The sequence below is a fragment of the Xiphophorus hellerii genome, unplaced genomic scaffold, assembly GCF_003331165.1.
Source record: "Xiphophorus hellerii strain 12219 unplaced genomic scaffold, Xiphophorus_hellerii-4.1 PGA_scaffold_86__1_contigs__length_79406, whole genome shotgun sequence".
In the NCBI taxonomy this organism is placed as follows: Eukaryota; Metazoa; Chordata; class Actinopteri; order Cyprinodontiformes; family Poeciliidae; genus Xiphophorus; species Xiphophorus hellerii.
In genome coordinates, this window is record NW_022587661.1 from 43,698 (window position 1) to 59,794 (window position 16,097).

Sequence of the window (16,097 nt, forward strand, 5' to 3'; positions counted from 1 at the left end):
CACATGCTACCAAAATGGACAAATCTGAAGCAATTTAAATGTTTGCAAATAACAAAGAAAGACTTGAGTAAAAATATCCAAAAACAAGCTGAGACAGAGACAACACCTTGAGATACGATCTGGAGAAAGATGAATGAGTGGTGTTGGACCTTGAACTTCTGTCATGCAAAGTTTATCTGCTGCTGGCAAGATTAGTATCACTGGAAAAGGCAAAACAAAGAGTGATGTTAGAGAATAAAAAAACTGGCATGCAGAAGATGCCCACAAAGTCAGTTTCATGATCATCCAAATGACAAAAAAGCAGTTTCATAGTTTGTTAGTCCATGCAGAATACAATGCTGCTTAGTATGAAAGTGCTGTTACAAGATCAATAAAGATATTTTACAGATTTTCTCAGTCGCTTCGGTGCATTTCTCGAATCATTCTCAACATTTGCAAACGGTAAACACATTTCTCAAAACAGTTTGTACAAACAGAACACCATGGATTACCTGCAAAAACCAATGTCTTTCTCAAAATCCTTAGCTCATTTCTCAAAATTAAATATCTGTGTCAGTGAACACGTCAAAGCCTCAATAAGACAAGTCCTTATTTCATCGAGTACAAATAAGACAGTCAAACTGATTAGTAATGTTGTCAATACAAGAGTATCCTGTCCAGTCCCTTGTCTTTTCATTGTCAGAAACGTAACATCGTCTTGTGCTCCAGCTATACAGTATAATCTATATACCGGACAGTTGATGGTTCATGAGATGCAACTTTGAGCTACTTCAGAAAATTGCTCGATCTTTGGTTGAGCTGATGCCTCACACATTTTGAGAACGTCAGGATTCACCTGGGAGCAATGTACCAACTCAGGACAGACTTAGTAAGAAAAGACTAATGAAAATGTATAGAAATATGCCCAATATATTATTACAACTTTGCATGTTAAGACTTTTGCTTAAATGTTGTTTAGGTTGAGATGATTCAAGAGATAACTACACATTTCAGTCAACATGACATAAGCAACAGAAAAGGTAGGAAAAAGTAGAGAACTGTACATAATCACTTTCATGGATATATCAAAGCATTTCAACTGGTTGAAAGAAATGAGAAACTGCTTTTCTTGATGTGCATGAGAGACGCAATAATACGAAGGTTGGGCAAGTAGCTTTGAGAATTACAGTTCTGTTCTGAGAAATGCACCAAAGTAATTGAGAAAAACTGTAATACTGGACAAATGTTCTGAGAAAAGAAAGTTATCCAAACCAACCGAGCTCTATGTTAAAAATCCCCCAAACACTCATCAAAACCTGGTACTAGCTTTAGTGAGCTATTAGTTTTTAATATTGAGCTGACTTGGCTTGGATAGTTTTGTTTCCCATCCATAAATTAAATCAGAATTTGAAAACTGTATTTTGTATTTACACAAGTTTTCTTAGTGTGATATTTTTTTTCTCGCATTTTTAAAGGGAACACAGAAGCAAAAACAGAAGAAGTCTGTAAGAGGGCTAAACATGTTTCCTTAGCACTGCAGTTAGAAGCTCGTATACATACAGGTACGAAGGTGTGCTTGCTCTGCAAAGTCTTATGGAGTCCAAATATTTTCTTCCAGGAGCTTTGTAAAGGTCGTGGGGACCTCTTGTGGGTGGGCTGCAAAATTACAATTAATACCAGAAATTATTCATATAATAATCAAGAAAAAGGAAAACATATAAACTTTACCGCTGCAACCTATCATTCAATCAATCAAATGCAAAGTGCTTTAATGGGGTTAACAGCTTAAGATTAATTATGCAAACAAAATGTTCAGTCTACTACAGATAAAGTAAAAATAATTACTAAGCAAATCCAACTAAATAATATATAAATTGTAAAATTGAGGAAACAGAGTATGTAATAAGTATGTATTGTAAAGAGGAAATAATTTAGAAATATTACAATTCTAAATTTGTAAGATTTTACTTCATTGTAAGAAAAACAAATATTACCGGTAACTGAACAAAAAATCTTTGTTTTATAAAATTGTAAAGACTCAAAAATAAAAAAAGGGCTTAGATCATATTAAAAATGCAACAAAACCAAACAAAAATAAAGCTTCAAAAAAATTATAAATGTTCTAAAGATGAATATCATAGTCAGCATATCTAATTCAACATTTAGTTTAGGTTTTTACATGAAAGAGTCACAAAAATCCTTCTCATGTGACCTGAATCATCATAGTCAGAGGATTTTGACTATGACTAATTAATACTTTGAAAAAGCAATTAAAGCACCTTAAAATTAGTTCAAAAATGCACTTGTCACTCCCGCAGAGACTTTAGAATCAGAGTGGTGTGAACTCACTTTTTGGTCTTAATCAGCATTATAGACAAATGTTTATAATGGTCAGGTTGCAGACCAGTGCAGCAGAATTCATTAGAGTCTCAGCACTGGACTGGACTGAGATAAAAACACATTCTACTCCAATAAATCTCACTTTTTTACCTTGACAGTTTTTATCTGTGAAGACTTTAAAAATTAAACCCACACACCACGAAAATAATAGTACTACTGTTTCACCAACCGACATATGACGGGGTTCAGTGGTTCTGCGTGGGTCCTCAGTCGACTCTCTGGGTCTCCATCACCAGGATCCTGATTCATCTCAAGCAGGGAAGCCCTCTCCACCAGGAGATACGCCACCTGCTCACTGGGGGAGCTGTGAATCAGCTCAGTGAGACCCTGCTGGTACAACATTTTAGCAACTTCATTTATCTGGGAATCTGGAAGAAAGGAGTAGGAGAGGTGGATGTAATTTGGATGTACTTTAACTCATAATCATTATATTTCTGGGGTTAAAAGTGTTTTGGTGATTTGGTGTTACATGAAGACAGATATTGATAGCAAAAGCAGCACATGTTGCATCAATAAAGTGCTACATTTAATAAAAAAAAAAAAATGATTAGATAATTTCACTTTTACAAGAAGTTTGTGGGTTTTTAAAAAAAATGAACGTAGATGATTTTTGTTTTTAAGTACCGTATGTATAATCACGTTCTGTGGTAGTAATGACAGCAAGAGAGCGATATTAAGTTTGAACCGCAGTGATTTGTCCGGTGGTCCCTGAAGGCGTCACAGGTTACCAAACTGTTCGGTACGTCAAGTTGTTTGGGTGACGTGTTGATCATTTCTCCTACCTTTTTTTTCTTCCACAACTTAACTAAAAACAAAACAAGAATCCAAAAGGGGTGGATGATAATTCTTAACATATTTTAAAACTCTCTTCTGAACTGAGTTTAATCAAATTCGGCTTTGCACATCAAGAGACTGTTATGTTTTTTTTTTATTATTTCCACATTCTTCCATGCAAATAGACTCAGTTAGATGGAAGCTCATGTATAAATACAAATGTCTAGGTCCAACCATAGTCTTTTATATTTAGTTCTGAACACCGATATGTCATTGTTCTATTTCATTGTTGAAGGAAAGCGAGCATCTGCATCAGTCCTGGTTTCTCTTTCATCTGTTTAACCATCAGCTCTGACCAGCATTTCTGTCTTTGCTAAGCAGGCCCACAGAATAAAGCTGCCACCAGGGTGGGGATGATGTGCACAGGGCTATGTGTTGCCAGTTTAAATAATATTGCACACTTAAACACCTCCATGCATTTCAAAATCCAAATGTATATTTTCAGTTTATTACTCCTGTAAAGTTAAAATAAATAGCCATAACACCTATATGATGTACGGTAAGCCAATTACAAAAAATGTAAGTATCTTACACACATAGCATAGGAATGATTAAGCATCTGGTGATGACATGTTGGTAACGGGGTCCCTATCATATACAGAACTCTTACTTTATGTTGCTGTTATTTTGTTACTCTAACTGTGGTTATTGCAGAAGACTCTTGGATGCACAAGCGCTGTGTGTGAGGTTCGGGGTGAATACCATTAGAGATGCCGTGTGTTTTTCAACAGTCAATAAAGCTGACTTATAAAAGATAAAACTAAAGCTCGTCCATTCCACAGTCCCCATTTAAAAATCTGCTCAGGGCTAAAAAAAAAAGGCTTGGCTCCAATTTACCCATTTAAAGACAAACTCCAAGGATTTTCTGCTTTATTCATTTTTATTTTAAAAGACTGAGAACATCCCTGTAAAGAAATCAAAATGGTCAGCAAGGAATTCCCAGGAATGAAAGGGAACCAGGATGGATGGATGGGTGGATGGATGAATGAAGGGAACCAGGATGGATGGATGAAGGGAACCAGGCATGGATGGATGAGTTCATCTGGGTCAGAAGGCAGCTTCTTATGAGGACGGTATAGTTAAATCCTCATTTTCTTCTCTCAGATCTGCCCAGCAGGAGAAGCTCGCTGCGTCTCCTCTCTTCCAGGGTCCATCGGCTCAGTGTGACGTAGCGACTCAAACTCAACAGGTGAGGCCGTTTTCAGGCTGTTTGATCTCAAATCTCCCCCACCAGTGGCGCCTCAGATGAGCGAGTCGTAGCGACACACCGCCGACCCGTTCGGCTCATTACCGACGGTACCACAGCCCGATTCTATCAAGCTGCTGTGGGACACCTGATGAAACTCTCCCTGCTCAGACCCAAATAAAAAGGAGAAACAGGAACTCAGACATGAATTATTTTCATCAACATTTGTAAGGTTGTTGTGATGGAAAATAAAAATCCAACTGAGAAAAAAGAAGCTGCTGAGTGGAGGACCGAAGGGAAAGAGTCCTCTTCTTCTGGTCCTAACAGGAAGAAGACATTTAAATTTATTCTGGACACTTAAAATGTCTTCTGGTTCTAGTACTAAATGTTCATTAGAATTTAAAGTTTATTGATATTTGAGAATGTGTTTTTGCATCATTGTGCCATAGCCACTATATTAGTTGACAATGGTATTAAAACAACATTATCGTTTATGGCAATAACTTCTGGGACAATTTATTGTCCAGCAAAATTTATGTTGACAACCGTCACAATAAGTTTTGCTGGATGATAAATTGTCCAAGAAGTTATTGCCATAAACGATAAAACGGTAATGAGACCATTTTCAACCAATACAATGGCTAAAGCATAACAATGCAAGAACACAGTCTCAAAGATAAAACTTTTTTTAATCACTGTCTTTTTATTGAGTTTTTTTTTTTTTTCCTTTAGTACATACAGTTTGTGAGTACAAAGAAGTGTATCTAACACATACATAAAATAATACACACAGAGAAAATAATCCCTCCAAAGTAATCCCATTTAGCCCACCCAGGTCACTGCCTAGTAGGTCCACCCACTACATTCCTATCCCTGACAGAAACGGAACACATTTTAATAAAATTAATTAACTTAATTAATCTGGAGCATTATTGTATGTTTTGAAATGAGTCAAGAAAGGGTCCCCATGTTTTTTCAAATTTACCAGTTGCGTGTTGAAGAGAACATCTAATCCTTTCCAGTTTTAAACACGACATAAGGTCACATAGCCACTGTTTATGAGTTGGAGGGGCAGCACCCTTCCACCTGGTCAGAACTGTGCGCCTCGCTATCAGTGAGCAAAATGCCAGGGCCCGCCGTTTAGAGGCCGATAAAGGCAACCCCCCACCACTGAACCCAAAGAGAGCCAAGAGGGGGCCAGGTGTTACCACCACCCCGGCCAACCCGGACATCGTACGAAAAACATCTGTCCAGAACTGACCAAGAGCGGGGCAGGACCAGTACATATGAACTAGTGTGGCTACAGCAGTTTTGCATTTGTCGCAGTATGGGGTGACTTCTGGATAGAAACGAGACAGTTTGCTTTTGGAGAGATGGGCTCTATGTACTATTTTGAACTGAATGAGACAATGGCGCACACACAGAGACGTTGTATTCACCAGTTTAAGTATAGAGTCCCATGTCTCATCTGGTATAGATATATTCAAATCTTCTTCCCATGAAGTTTTAAGTTCAGGTGAGGAGGTCTCTTTCATACTCAACATTTTATCATAAAGCCAAGAAACCAGCCCTTTACGAGTCGGGTTCAATAATAGGACGGTTTCCAATAGTGTAAACTCTGGCAGAGAAACTGAGCCTGATAAGTGAGACTGAATAAAGTTTCTGGTTTGCAAATATCTAAAAAAATGGGATTTAGGTAAACCATATTTAGTGCTAAGTTCCTCAAAGGATGCCAAATTCTTCTCTAAAAAAAGGTCCTTAAAATAAGTAAGCCCCCTCCGGTGCCACTCTAGGAACACCCCATCCTGAACAGATGGTTTGAAAAAATGGTTAAGTGCAATTGGACTTAAGAGGGAAAAGTCATGAAGTTTAAAGTATTTCCTAAATTGGCCCCATATTTTCAGTGAGTGTTTCACTACAGGGTTTGAAATAGCGCTAACTGAAGAGAGTGAAAGTGGGGAACAGAGCAAGGCAGGAATGGATATATTGTTACCACTGCGCAGCTCCATAGCCACCCAGTCAGGACAGTCACCCAGGTTGTAGTAGAAATACCAAAACACTGAGCATCTAAGGTTGGCGGCCCAATAATAAAACCGGAAATTGGGGGAGGCAAACCCCCCCTGCTGTTTAGGTTTTTGGAGTTGTAATTTATTAAGCCTTGGGCGTTTACCCTGCCAAATATAGGACGAGAGAGTCGAGTCTAGCTCATTAAAAAAAGTATTAGGAATAAAAATAGGTAATGCCTGAAAGAGGTATAAAAATTTGGGCAGTATATTCATTTTAATTGAGTTGATACGTCCCACAAGGGACATGGAAAAGGGCGTCCACTTTGTGAGGGATCCCTTCACTTGGTTCAACAGTTGAATCAGATTCTCTTTGAACAGGTTTTTATGTTTTTTTGTCACTGTGACACCAAGGTATGTGAATTTTTGTCTTTCAATTCTGAACGGCAGATTGGCTAAATCTGACATATTGGCTTTATTACCTATTGGGAGAAGCTCACTTTTGGTGAGGTTCAGCTTATACCCAGAAATCTGACCAAATTGGCTAAATGTGTCGAGAGCAAAAGGCAATGAGGTTGATGGTTTGGAAACAAAAAGTAGAAGGTCATCTGCATAAAGCGACACTTTATGTTCCATATCATTCCTCCAAATGCCGGAAATCTCTTTACTGGTTTTAAGTGCAATGGCGAGGGGCTCTATGGCCAGATCAAAAAGCAGGGGACTAAGAGGACAGCCCTGACGGGTGCCTCTTTGTAATTTAAAAGGTTTTGAGGTCTGAAAATTGGTACGAACTGTGGCAGACGGTTGCTGGTATAATAGTTTAATCCATGAAATGAAGTTTCCTCCAAAGCCAAATCTACTAAGGACCGCAAAAAGATAGTCAAACTCAACCCGGTCAAAGGCTTTTTCAGCGTCCAGAGAGACAACACACTCATCTGAATCTGAGGCGCTGGAATAAATGATATTAAGCAACCTTCTAACATTGAAATATGAGTGCCGACCTTTAATGAAGCCTGTTTGGTCTTTTGAAATAACCGATGGTAAAACAGTTTCAAGTCTACGGGCAAGAATTTTGGCTAAGATTTTGACATCTGTATTTAGAAGGGAGATAGGTCTGTATGAGGTGCATTCCACTGGATCTTTGCCCTTTTTTGAAATAAGAGTGATGCAAGCCTCATAAAATGACTGAGGGAGGGACTCTTGTTTAAAACAGTCAGTAAGGGTGGAGCTGAGCTCCACAGAGAGTAAGTCTGAGAATTGTTTGAAAAATTCTGAGGGGAGACCATCCGGTCCTGGGCATTTGCCAGACTGCATTGAGGCTATTGCTAGGGAGACTTCTGCCTGGGAGATGGGTTCATCTAACCTGTTCTTAAGTTCTGGTGAAATTACAGGGATGTGAAGTTTAGCCAAGAAATCAACAGTCATGTTGGAATTGGTCTGTGACTGTGAGCTGTAGAGCTCCTCGTAGAAGTCCCTGAATGCATCATTAATCTGACCGTGATCTGTGACTATACTGCCATCTTGTTTTCGAATTCTAGAGATATTTTGCCTTGCCCTAGAGCCCTTGAGCATGGTCGCTAATAGTTTATCGGGTTTGTCGCCATGCACATAAAATTTGGATTTGTTGTGTAAGAGCAGGCGTTCAGCTGAGTGTGTTGTCAAGAGGTCAAGCCTTGTTTTAAGTTCAACGCGCCTTTTGAACAGTTCAGGACACTGATTCAGAGCATATTTTATATCAACCTCTTTGATTTGTTGAATTAGGTTGTTCTGTTCATAGGTGGACTGTTTTTTAATTTTGGCTGAGTAGGCAATAATCTGGCCTCTAATGTAGGCCTTAAAAGTATCCCACACCACAAGGCTGGAGATCTCATGGGAGGAGTTAGTGGCGAAAAAGAAACGTATCTCATCCTGAATAAACTTTACAAAGTTTTCATCAGACAGTAGGGTTGAATTGAAACGCCATGATCCAGTTCTTAGGGGGAGGTGAGGAAGGGACAGGGACAAAGTGAGTGGGGCGTGGTCTGAGATAACTATGCTATGATAGTCACAGGAACGGATCTGCTGCAGCCATTTAGAATCTGTAATAAGATAATCAATTCTTGAGTAAGTTTTGTGTACATGTGAAAAGTATGAGTACTCCCTCTTGTCAGTATTTAAAGTACGCCACACATCACACAGCCCGTACTCAGATAAAAAGGTTTGGATGACTGATGCAGATTTGCTTATGGCATTACTTTTAAGGGATGAGCGGTCCAAAGCTGGGTCCAACCAACAGTTGAAATCACCCCCCAGGACCAGTGAGTATTTATTGAGGTCAGGTAGGAAAGAGAATAGTTGTTTAAAAAAATTCTCATCATCTGTATTAGGAGCATAAACATTGACCAGGGCGACCAGAGTGCCATGCAGTTTCCCACTTACAATAATAAACCTGCCATGTTCATCAGCCACCACATTATCGGCCTCAAACGGAGTATTCTGGCTGATCAGTATAGAAACCCCTCGTGCCTTAACCTGAAAATGGGAGTGAAAACATTGTCCCTTCCAGCAAGCCAGGAGACGACCCCCGTCCAAGGTCCTGATGTGAGTCTCCTGCAGAAACACCACATCTGTATTAAATCGTTTAATATGGGAAAAAACCTTCCTTCTCTTCACTGGGTGGTTTAAGCCTTTGACATTCCAACTTAAAAAATTTACATACTGACTCATACGATTTCAGAGTGTACATGTTATCCTACTTTGATAAGTACGATAGCAGTATGGCAGGCAGAGATTGGAACAAAAGAGGTGAAGAGAGGTTGCAGTACCTTGCAGGACCCCTGGCAGTGACCTTAGCCTCCCCCCCAAAACCTCCCCCAAACATAAACAGCTGCTAAACAAAAAATAACAATGTAGCAGCAAGCTCTTCAAAATTAACATTCTTAGAGATCCAATCTTCCAGTAACCAATAACCTTGGAATAAAAAAAACTGAACTTTCTATAGCAAACTAACCACTGCTCCTAGTGGGTATGAAGTAGGTATAGACCCCCCCACATTGATATAGATTTTGAGACATAGTTTACTGGTTGTCGTAAACACCATAGGAAAGTAGTATTGCAATACAAATTGAGGCAACCACAAGAAATGGAATGATAGAGCTACCCTTCCATTCATTAAGTCCAATACCAGCCAAAAGGATGGCCAGAAAAAGTCCATTGGAAATACGGCAATATGACAAGTCTATTTTTACAGTACCTACTGCGTCCTGAGGAAAAGCAGCCTGCCTGTGTTTCTGAAGAAAGCCCTCGGCAAAACGTTGCTCCTTTATTGGTCTTCCTGTGGTTTTGGAAGCCTCTTGATGAACTGTTGAGCCTCTTCCACAGAACCTAAAAATTTTCTGGCACCGCTGGATTGCGTAATGCGGAGACGGGCTGGGAAGAGAAGAGCCGGCTTCAAGCCCCGTTTGTAGAGCTCCGCCATGATGCCCTTATACTCTGCGCGCTGGGCCAGGACGTCTGGACTGTAGTCCTCCACAATACGGAGAGACGCACCTTTGTAGTCGAGCTTTCCTCTCCTCCTGGCTTCCCGAATGATGAGATCTTTAGTCAGGTATCGATGCAGGCGAAGGATCACCGGGCGGGGAGGACGTCCTGCGGGCCGTTTGGCTGCCAGAGAACGGTGCGCTCTATCGAGCTCTGGTGGAGATGGGAGCACCTCTTTCCCAAATAGCTCACAGAGAAGGTTGGAAAAAAACTGAGTAGGGCGCCCACTTTCAGTGTCTTCGGGCAGACCGAGGATGCGAATATTCTGCCGTCTGCTGCGGCTCTCTAGGTCAGTCACTTTATCTTTTAGCTTAGCGTTGTCTTCACGGAGAGCAGCACATGAGTCTTCGAGACTAGCCACTCGCTGGCCCAGATCCTCTGTTGCGAGCTCCAAGGAAGAGATACGCTCTGCCTGTTCCTCCAGGGCCTGCCGCACCTGGTCTAGCTTGGAGCTCAGCATCTTGACAGAAGACTTGAACTCAGATTTCAGATCCTCACCATGCTGCTGAAAAAGTGCGGTGATAGCCTCTAGCGTTAAGCTAGCGTCCTCCTTCTTACTTCCTTTCGCGCTCTTACAGGCCATCTCTAGTGCGCAAATAATCAAAAATACTTGCCAAGAATGTTTTTTGTATTGATAGGCGGCGTAGAATTAGTTTTCTGTGGGGTGAATTTAGTTAAAAGTCTGGATTTTTCCGGAGCAGTCCGTTGCTACGTCTAACCTGTCCGCATGGCAAACCGGAAGCCCCAAAGATAAAACTTTAAAAACCAAACTGAGAAGAAAGAAGCTTCTGAGTGGAAGACTGAAGGGAAAAAGTCCTCTTCATCTCAAACTTTAAATTCTAATGAACATTTAACACTGGAACTGGAAGACATTTAGAATATCCTAAATACATAAACAGAATCTACAAAATAAAAGGAATTATAAAGTGCATGGTCTCAATTAAACCTTGTTTTAAAAGAACAATTTTGTTAACAAAACACCAGATTGAGGACTTTATTCATCCAGTTTTTGGTAGAAACAGAGAAACAAATCAAGCAAATGGAAATTGAGGACAGGAAGGCGACAACAGGACAGGTGCAGGTTCTAGGTCAAGCCCTTTAACGACTCAGAATATAATCACCACTTTTCAAAAACTAACTTCTAAATATTACTTAAATAAACAGCAGAATACCTGCAGCATTCCTTAAGAAAGATTGCCAAGAAAGTTTCAAGTCAACAATCAGGAAGCGACAGCTGGGAAAACTTTCAGGGTTTCCTACAGAAAACCTGCTGAGTCCAGTGGAAGAGCTGCTCTTACATCAGCGGTCTGCTGCGTGTTTCGGTTATTAAATGTCAAGTTACAGAAAGTCTGAGGTGCAGGATCAGGAATCAAAACTCAGAAATAACAGCATGTGAAGCCAACGGAAAACTGATGGGACGGCACAATTGGTTCACAACTCCTCAGTCAGTTCAATGTCTTAACTATAAACCTTTACTTTAATCTGTCTTTACCATCACTGGTGGAGAAAATCCCCATCTAAAATAACAACCCAAAGCTTGGTGAGGGGGGGGGGGGAAATAAAGCCTGGTGGCCCCGCCAGGGTGATAAAACACTTGGAGAAACTGACTTCAGTCTATAGCTCTGGTGGTAAGCGGGAACCCTGTCTATATCGTCATCTCTAAATAGGAACACTGTATCTATATTTCTAAGCAATCTTTGGGCTGCTCTTGGTCAGATCCCTCACCTAGGACCGTTTGCCCCGGCAGACCCAACCCAAATAGATGCATGAAGCCTCCGACAGCCCTAGGATCACTGGGACACTCAAACCCCTCCACCACGATAAGGTGGCAGCCCACGGAGGGGAAAAACAAAGACAGAAACAGTTCCATTCTCTGACCTGAACTGATCTGTAGAGAGGCCAGAAGGTGGCGCTCTTGTGTTTCTAACTAAACAACAAGTTTAGTTAGAAACTAAACCTTTTCTAACTAAAAAACTTAGTTAGAAACTTAGCTTTTTGTTTTCTCAGTTATTTTTCTCTCCACAGAAGCTACACCTGGTCTGGTGTTCTGACTAGCTGTGGTTGCTTCCTGGAAAAGGTCATTGGCTGACATGATGCTGCCATCACCTAACCGTTCTCCCTCTCCTTTTCATTTCCACGAACATGGAAAGTTCTCCTAATCAGTTGACCTGTTGTTGTGTCTCTGCTCTGTCTTCTCTCACCTCCAGTCGGTCATAGCAGGTGGCTGCTGGTACTGAGCTCGGTTCTGGTTCTGCTGAAGATTTCTTCCTGGTAGAGCGGAGTTCTTCTGCTGCACTGTCGCTACATGCATGCTCTGTGTTAGGGACTGCTGTAAAGTCAACAACTCAACACAAGCGATTTGCTGTCGCCCCCTGCTGGTCAGATGGAGTGAATGCTGTAAGTAACGAATCCATACAGTCTGTTGGGTTTTATTTGGTACAAACTTTTCAAACTACTTTATAATTAAGTGAACCTAATGAATTGATAACTTGGATCAATAGTAATCTGACTAAATTGAAATGACTTTTTATAAAATGCCTCGACAACAACATCGTTGTGAATTAGCGTTATAATTATAAGCTTTTAATGTTTTGGTATCTATTTTGGGGGTTTTGAATGTTTTGGTATCTATTTTGGTGTTTTGTTATTTTTGGGGGGGTTTTGAATGTTTTGGTATCTATTTTGGGGGTTTTGAACTTTCTTGTATTGGTTGTTGGGGTTTTTGTTTTTTTATATTGTTTATTTTTGGGGCTCATTTATTAGTTTGAAAGTTCAATTTTATATATTGCTAATTCACAACAAATGTCATCTCAATGCACTTTGAAGTAATTTTACTTCAATCACATGTATTCATATTGCTAATGCTATAAGCTCAGTTGATTATTAAAGTAGTCTAAAAAGTTTGTACCAAACTAAACTCAGCAAATTGTATGGAGTCGTTACTTACAGCATTCACTCCATCTGACCAGCAGGGGGCGACAGCAAATCGCTTGTGTTGAGTTGTTGACTTTACAGCAGTCCCCAATACAGAGCATGCATGTAGCGACAGTGCAGCAGAAGAACTCCCCTCCAACAGGAAGAAATCTTCAACAGAACCAGAACCGAGCTCAGTATCAGCAGCCATCTGCCATGACTGACTGGAGCTGAGAGAAGACAGAGCAGAGACACAACAACAGGTCAACTGATCAGGAGAACTTTCCATGTTCGTGGAAATGAAGAGGAGAGGGAGAAATGTTAGGTGATGGCAGCATCATGTCAGCCAATGACCTTTTCCAGGAAGCAACCACAGCTAGTCAGAACAGGAGACCAGGTGTAGCTCCTATGGAAAGAAAAATAACTGAGAAAACAAAAGCAGTTGAAATAAATTATATAAAAGAAAATGACAAACAGCATAAATACAGACAGATCACAATAAACCAGTCTAAGCCTACTCATAATAAATGCCATAACCATGGTAACGCTAAAATGATGCAAAAACACACCCTCAAACATCAATATACATTAAATTCTAACATTTAACATATCTAAAATAAATAAAACTAAACAAAATTGTTCATAAAAAAAGAGAATGGCTAGAGAAGGCCAAAGTACCAGACTGAAAACTTATCCAGCTTTTGGAAGAAAAAAAAAAAAAAAAAAGATAAACTGAAGTCGTTTTGATAAGCGTTTCAAGTTCAGTTATTTCTTCTGTCTGTCGATGGTGGGGGCAATGAAGTACAAAATCCAAGAGAAAAAAAAAAAAGACGATCCAGGTGGATTTCTGAACGACAACCGGACAACAACAGGACAGGTGCAGGTTTAACTCTTTAGCAACTCAACGAATAGTCACTTTTCAAAACTCACACTTGTAAATATCAAACAGCAAAATACCTGCAGTATTTCTTGAGGAAGATTACCGACACTGATGATAGGGTAATTAATGTCATCCATCAGCAGGGGGTTGGAGAAGGAGACGAAAGCCTTTTCTGTTGGATGATGGGGATCCGATGAAGGGCGAATCCGAGACGAAAAACTAGATGATCCAGGAGAATTCCTAAAGGACAAAAGGACAACAAGACAGGTGCAAGTTTAAGGTCAAACCCGTTCTATGAAGTCATCATTTTCAAATAGTCAAAATACCTCTCTAATAACAGCAAAATACCTGCAGCATTTCTTGTGGAAGACATCTGAGCCCAATGGCAGGGTCACTGAGGTCATCCATCACCCAGGTGGCATTAAGGTTCTTTTTCGTTGTTGTTGGGGCAATGATCCAGGAGGGTTGCTGAAGGACAACAACAGGACAGGTGCAGGTTTAACTCTTTAGCAACTCAATGAATAGTCACTTTTCAAAACTCACACTTGTAAATATCAAACAGCAAAATACCTGCAGTATTTCTTGAGGAAGATTGCCGACACTGATGATAGGATAATTAATGTCATCCATCAGCAGGGGGTTGGAGGAGGAGACGAGGGCCTTTTCTGTTGGATGATGGGGATCCGATGAAGGGCGAATCCGAGACGAAAAACTAGATGATCCAGGAGAATTCCTAAAGGACAAAAGGACAACAAGACAGGTGCAAGTTTAAGGTCAAAACCCGTTCTCTGAAGTCATCATTTTCAAATACTCAAAATACCTCTCTAATAACAGCAAAATACCTGCAGCATTTCTTGAAGATATCTGAGCTCGATGGCAGGGTCACTGAGGTCATCCATCAGCAGTGGGGGAGACGAAGGCCTTTTCCGTCGGCCATTGTTGGGAGCAGTCGGGGAGTGGATGGGTCACTTGAGGACTTTTCTCCCCCATCAGTCGCTGGGATTTTTGTTGTCACTGCAATAGTTTTCAAGCATTTACCTGTCGGCCGGGTTCGTTTTCACACAAACCCGACCGAAAGGTAACCAACCCTTACCCGTCGGGAGAGTTTGTTTTCACACAAACCCGACCGAAAGGTAACCAACCCTTACCCGTCGGGAGAGTTTGTTTTCACACAAACCCGACCGAAAGGTAACCAACCCTTACCCGTCGGGAGAGTTTGTTTTCACACAAACCCGACCGAAAGGTAACCAACCCTTACCCGTCGGGAGAGTTTGTTTTCACACAAACCCGACCGAAAGGTAACCAACCCTTACCCGTCAGGAGAGTTTGTTTTCACACAAACCCGACCGAAAGGCAACCAACCCTTTACCCGTCGGGAGAGTTCGTTTTCACACAAACCCCACCGAAAGGCAACCAACCCTTTACCCGTCGGGAGAGTTCGTTTTCACACAAACCCGACCGAAAGGTAACCAACCCTTACCCCTCGGGAGAGTTTGTTTTCACACAAACCCCACCGAAAGGAAACCAACCCTTTACCCGTCGGGAGAGTTCGTTTTCACACAAACCCGACAGAAAGGCAACCAACCCTTTACCCGTCGGGAGAGTTCGTTTTCACACAAACCCGACCGAAAGGCAACCAACCCTTTACCCGTCGGGAGAGTTCGTTTTCACACAAACCCCACCGAAAGGCAACCAACCCTTTACCCGTCGGGAGAGTTCGTTTTCACACAAACCCCACCGAAAGGCAACCAACCCTTTACCCGTCGGGGAGAGTTCGTTTTCACACAAACCCCACCGAAAGTTAACCAACCCTATACCCGTCGGGAGAGTTCGTTTTCACACAAACCCCACCGAAAGTTAACCAACCCTTTACCCGTCGGGAGAGTTCGTTTTCACACAAACCCCACCGAAAGGCAACCAACCCTTTACCCGTCGGGAGAGTTCGTTTTCACACAAACCCGACCGAAAAGCAACCAACCCTTTAGCCGTCGGGAGAGTTCGTTTTCACACAAACCCCACCGAAAGGCAACCAACCCTTTACCCGTCGGGAGAGTTCGTTTTCACACAAACCCGCCCGAAATGCAACCAACCCTTTACCCGTCTGTAGGGTTTGTTTCACACACTCGACCGAACTGTATGTGAAAAACACCGAACGCACAACCTTTTGTTACCAAGGGTAACCCCTTTTGTAACCAAGATCAAAAGTTAACATGGAATACCGTGTTTTTCATGAGTGGAGCATTGTGCCTGGAATAGATCAACCCCTTCGTTGTACTCATTTGTAACTAAATACCTTAAACTCATCCGATGACTTCATAGCCTTGAGTACCAAACCACATTTCCTGGCGTTGTATTCACACTCCTACCTACCTTTCAGTCCGAC

The 16,097-nt window shown here is 41.2% G+C and overlaps 1 protein-coding gene across 1 annotated transcript in view; it reads right to left on the reverse strand.

Moving 5' to 3' along the window:
- Nucleotides 1-13,846, reverse strand: part of LOC116716744 (uncharacterized) — a 46,392-nt gene extending 32,546 nt beyond the window's left edge. Inside the window, exon 1 of the mRNA XM_032557566.1 lies at nt 13,792-13,846. The gene's annotated coding sequence lies outside the window, so the exon portion shown is untranslated. The remainder of the gene's footprint in view (nt 1-13,791) is intronic.
- Between the last annotated feature and the right edge of the window lie 2,251 nt (nt 13,847-16,097).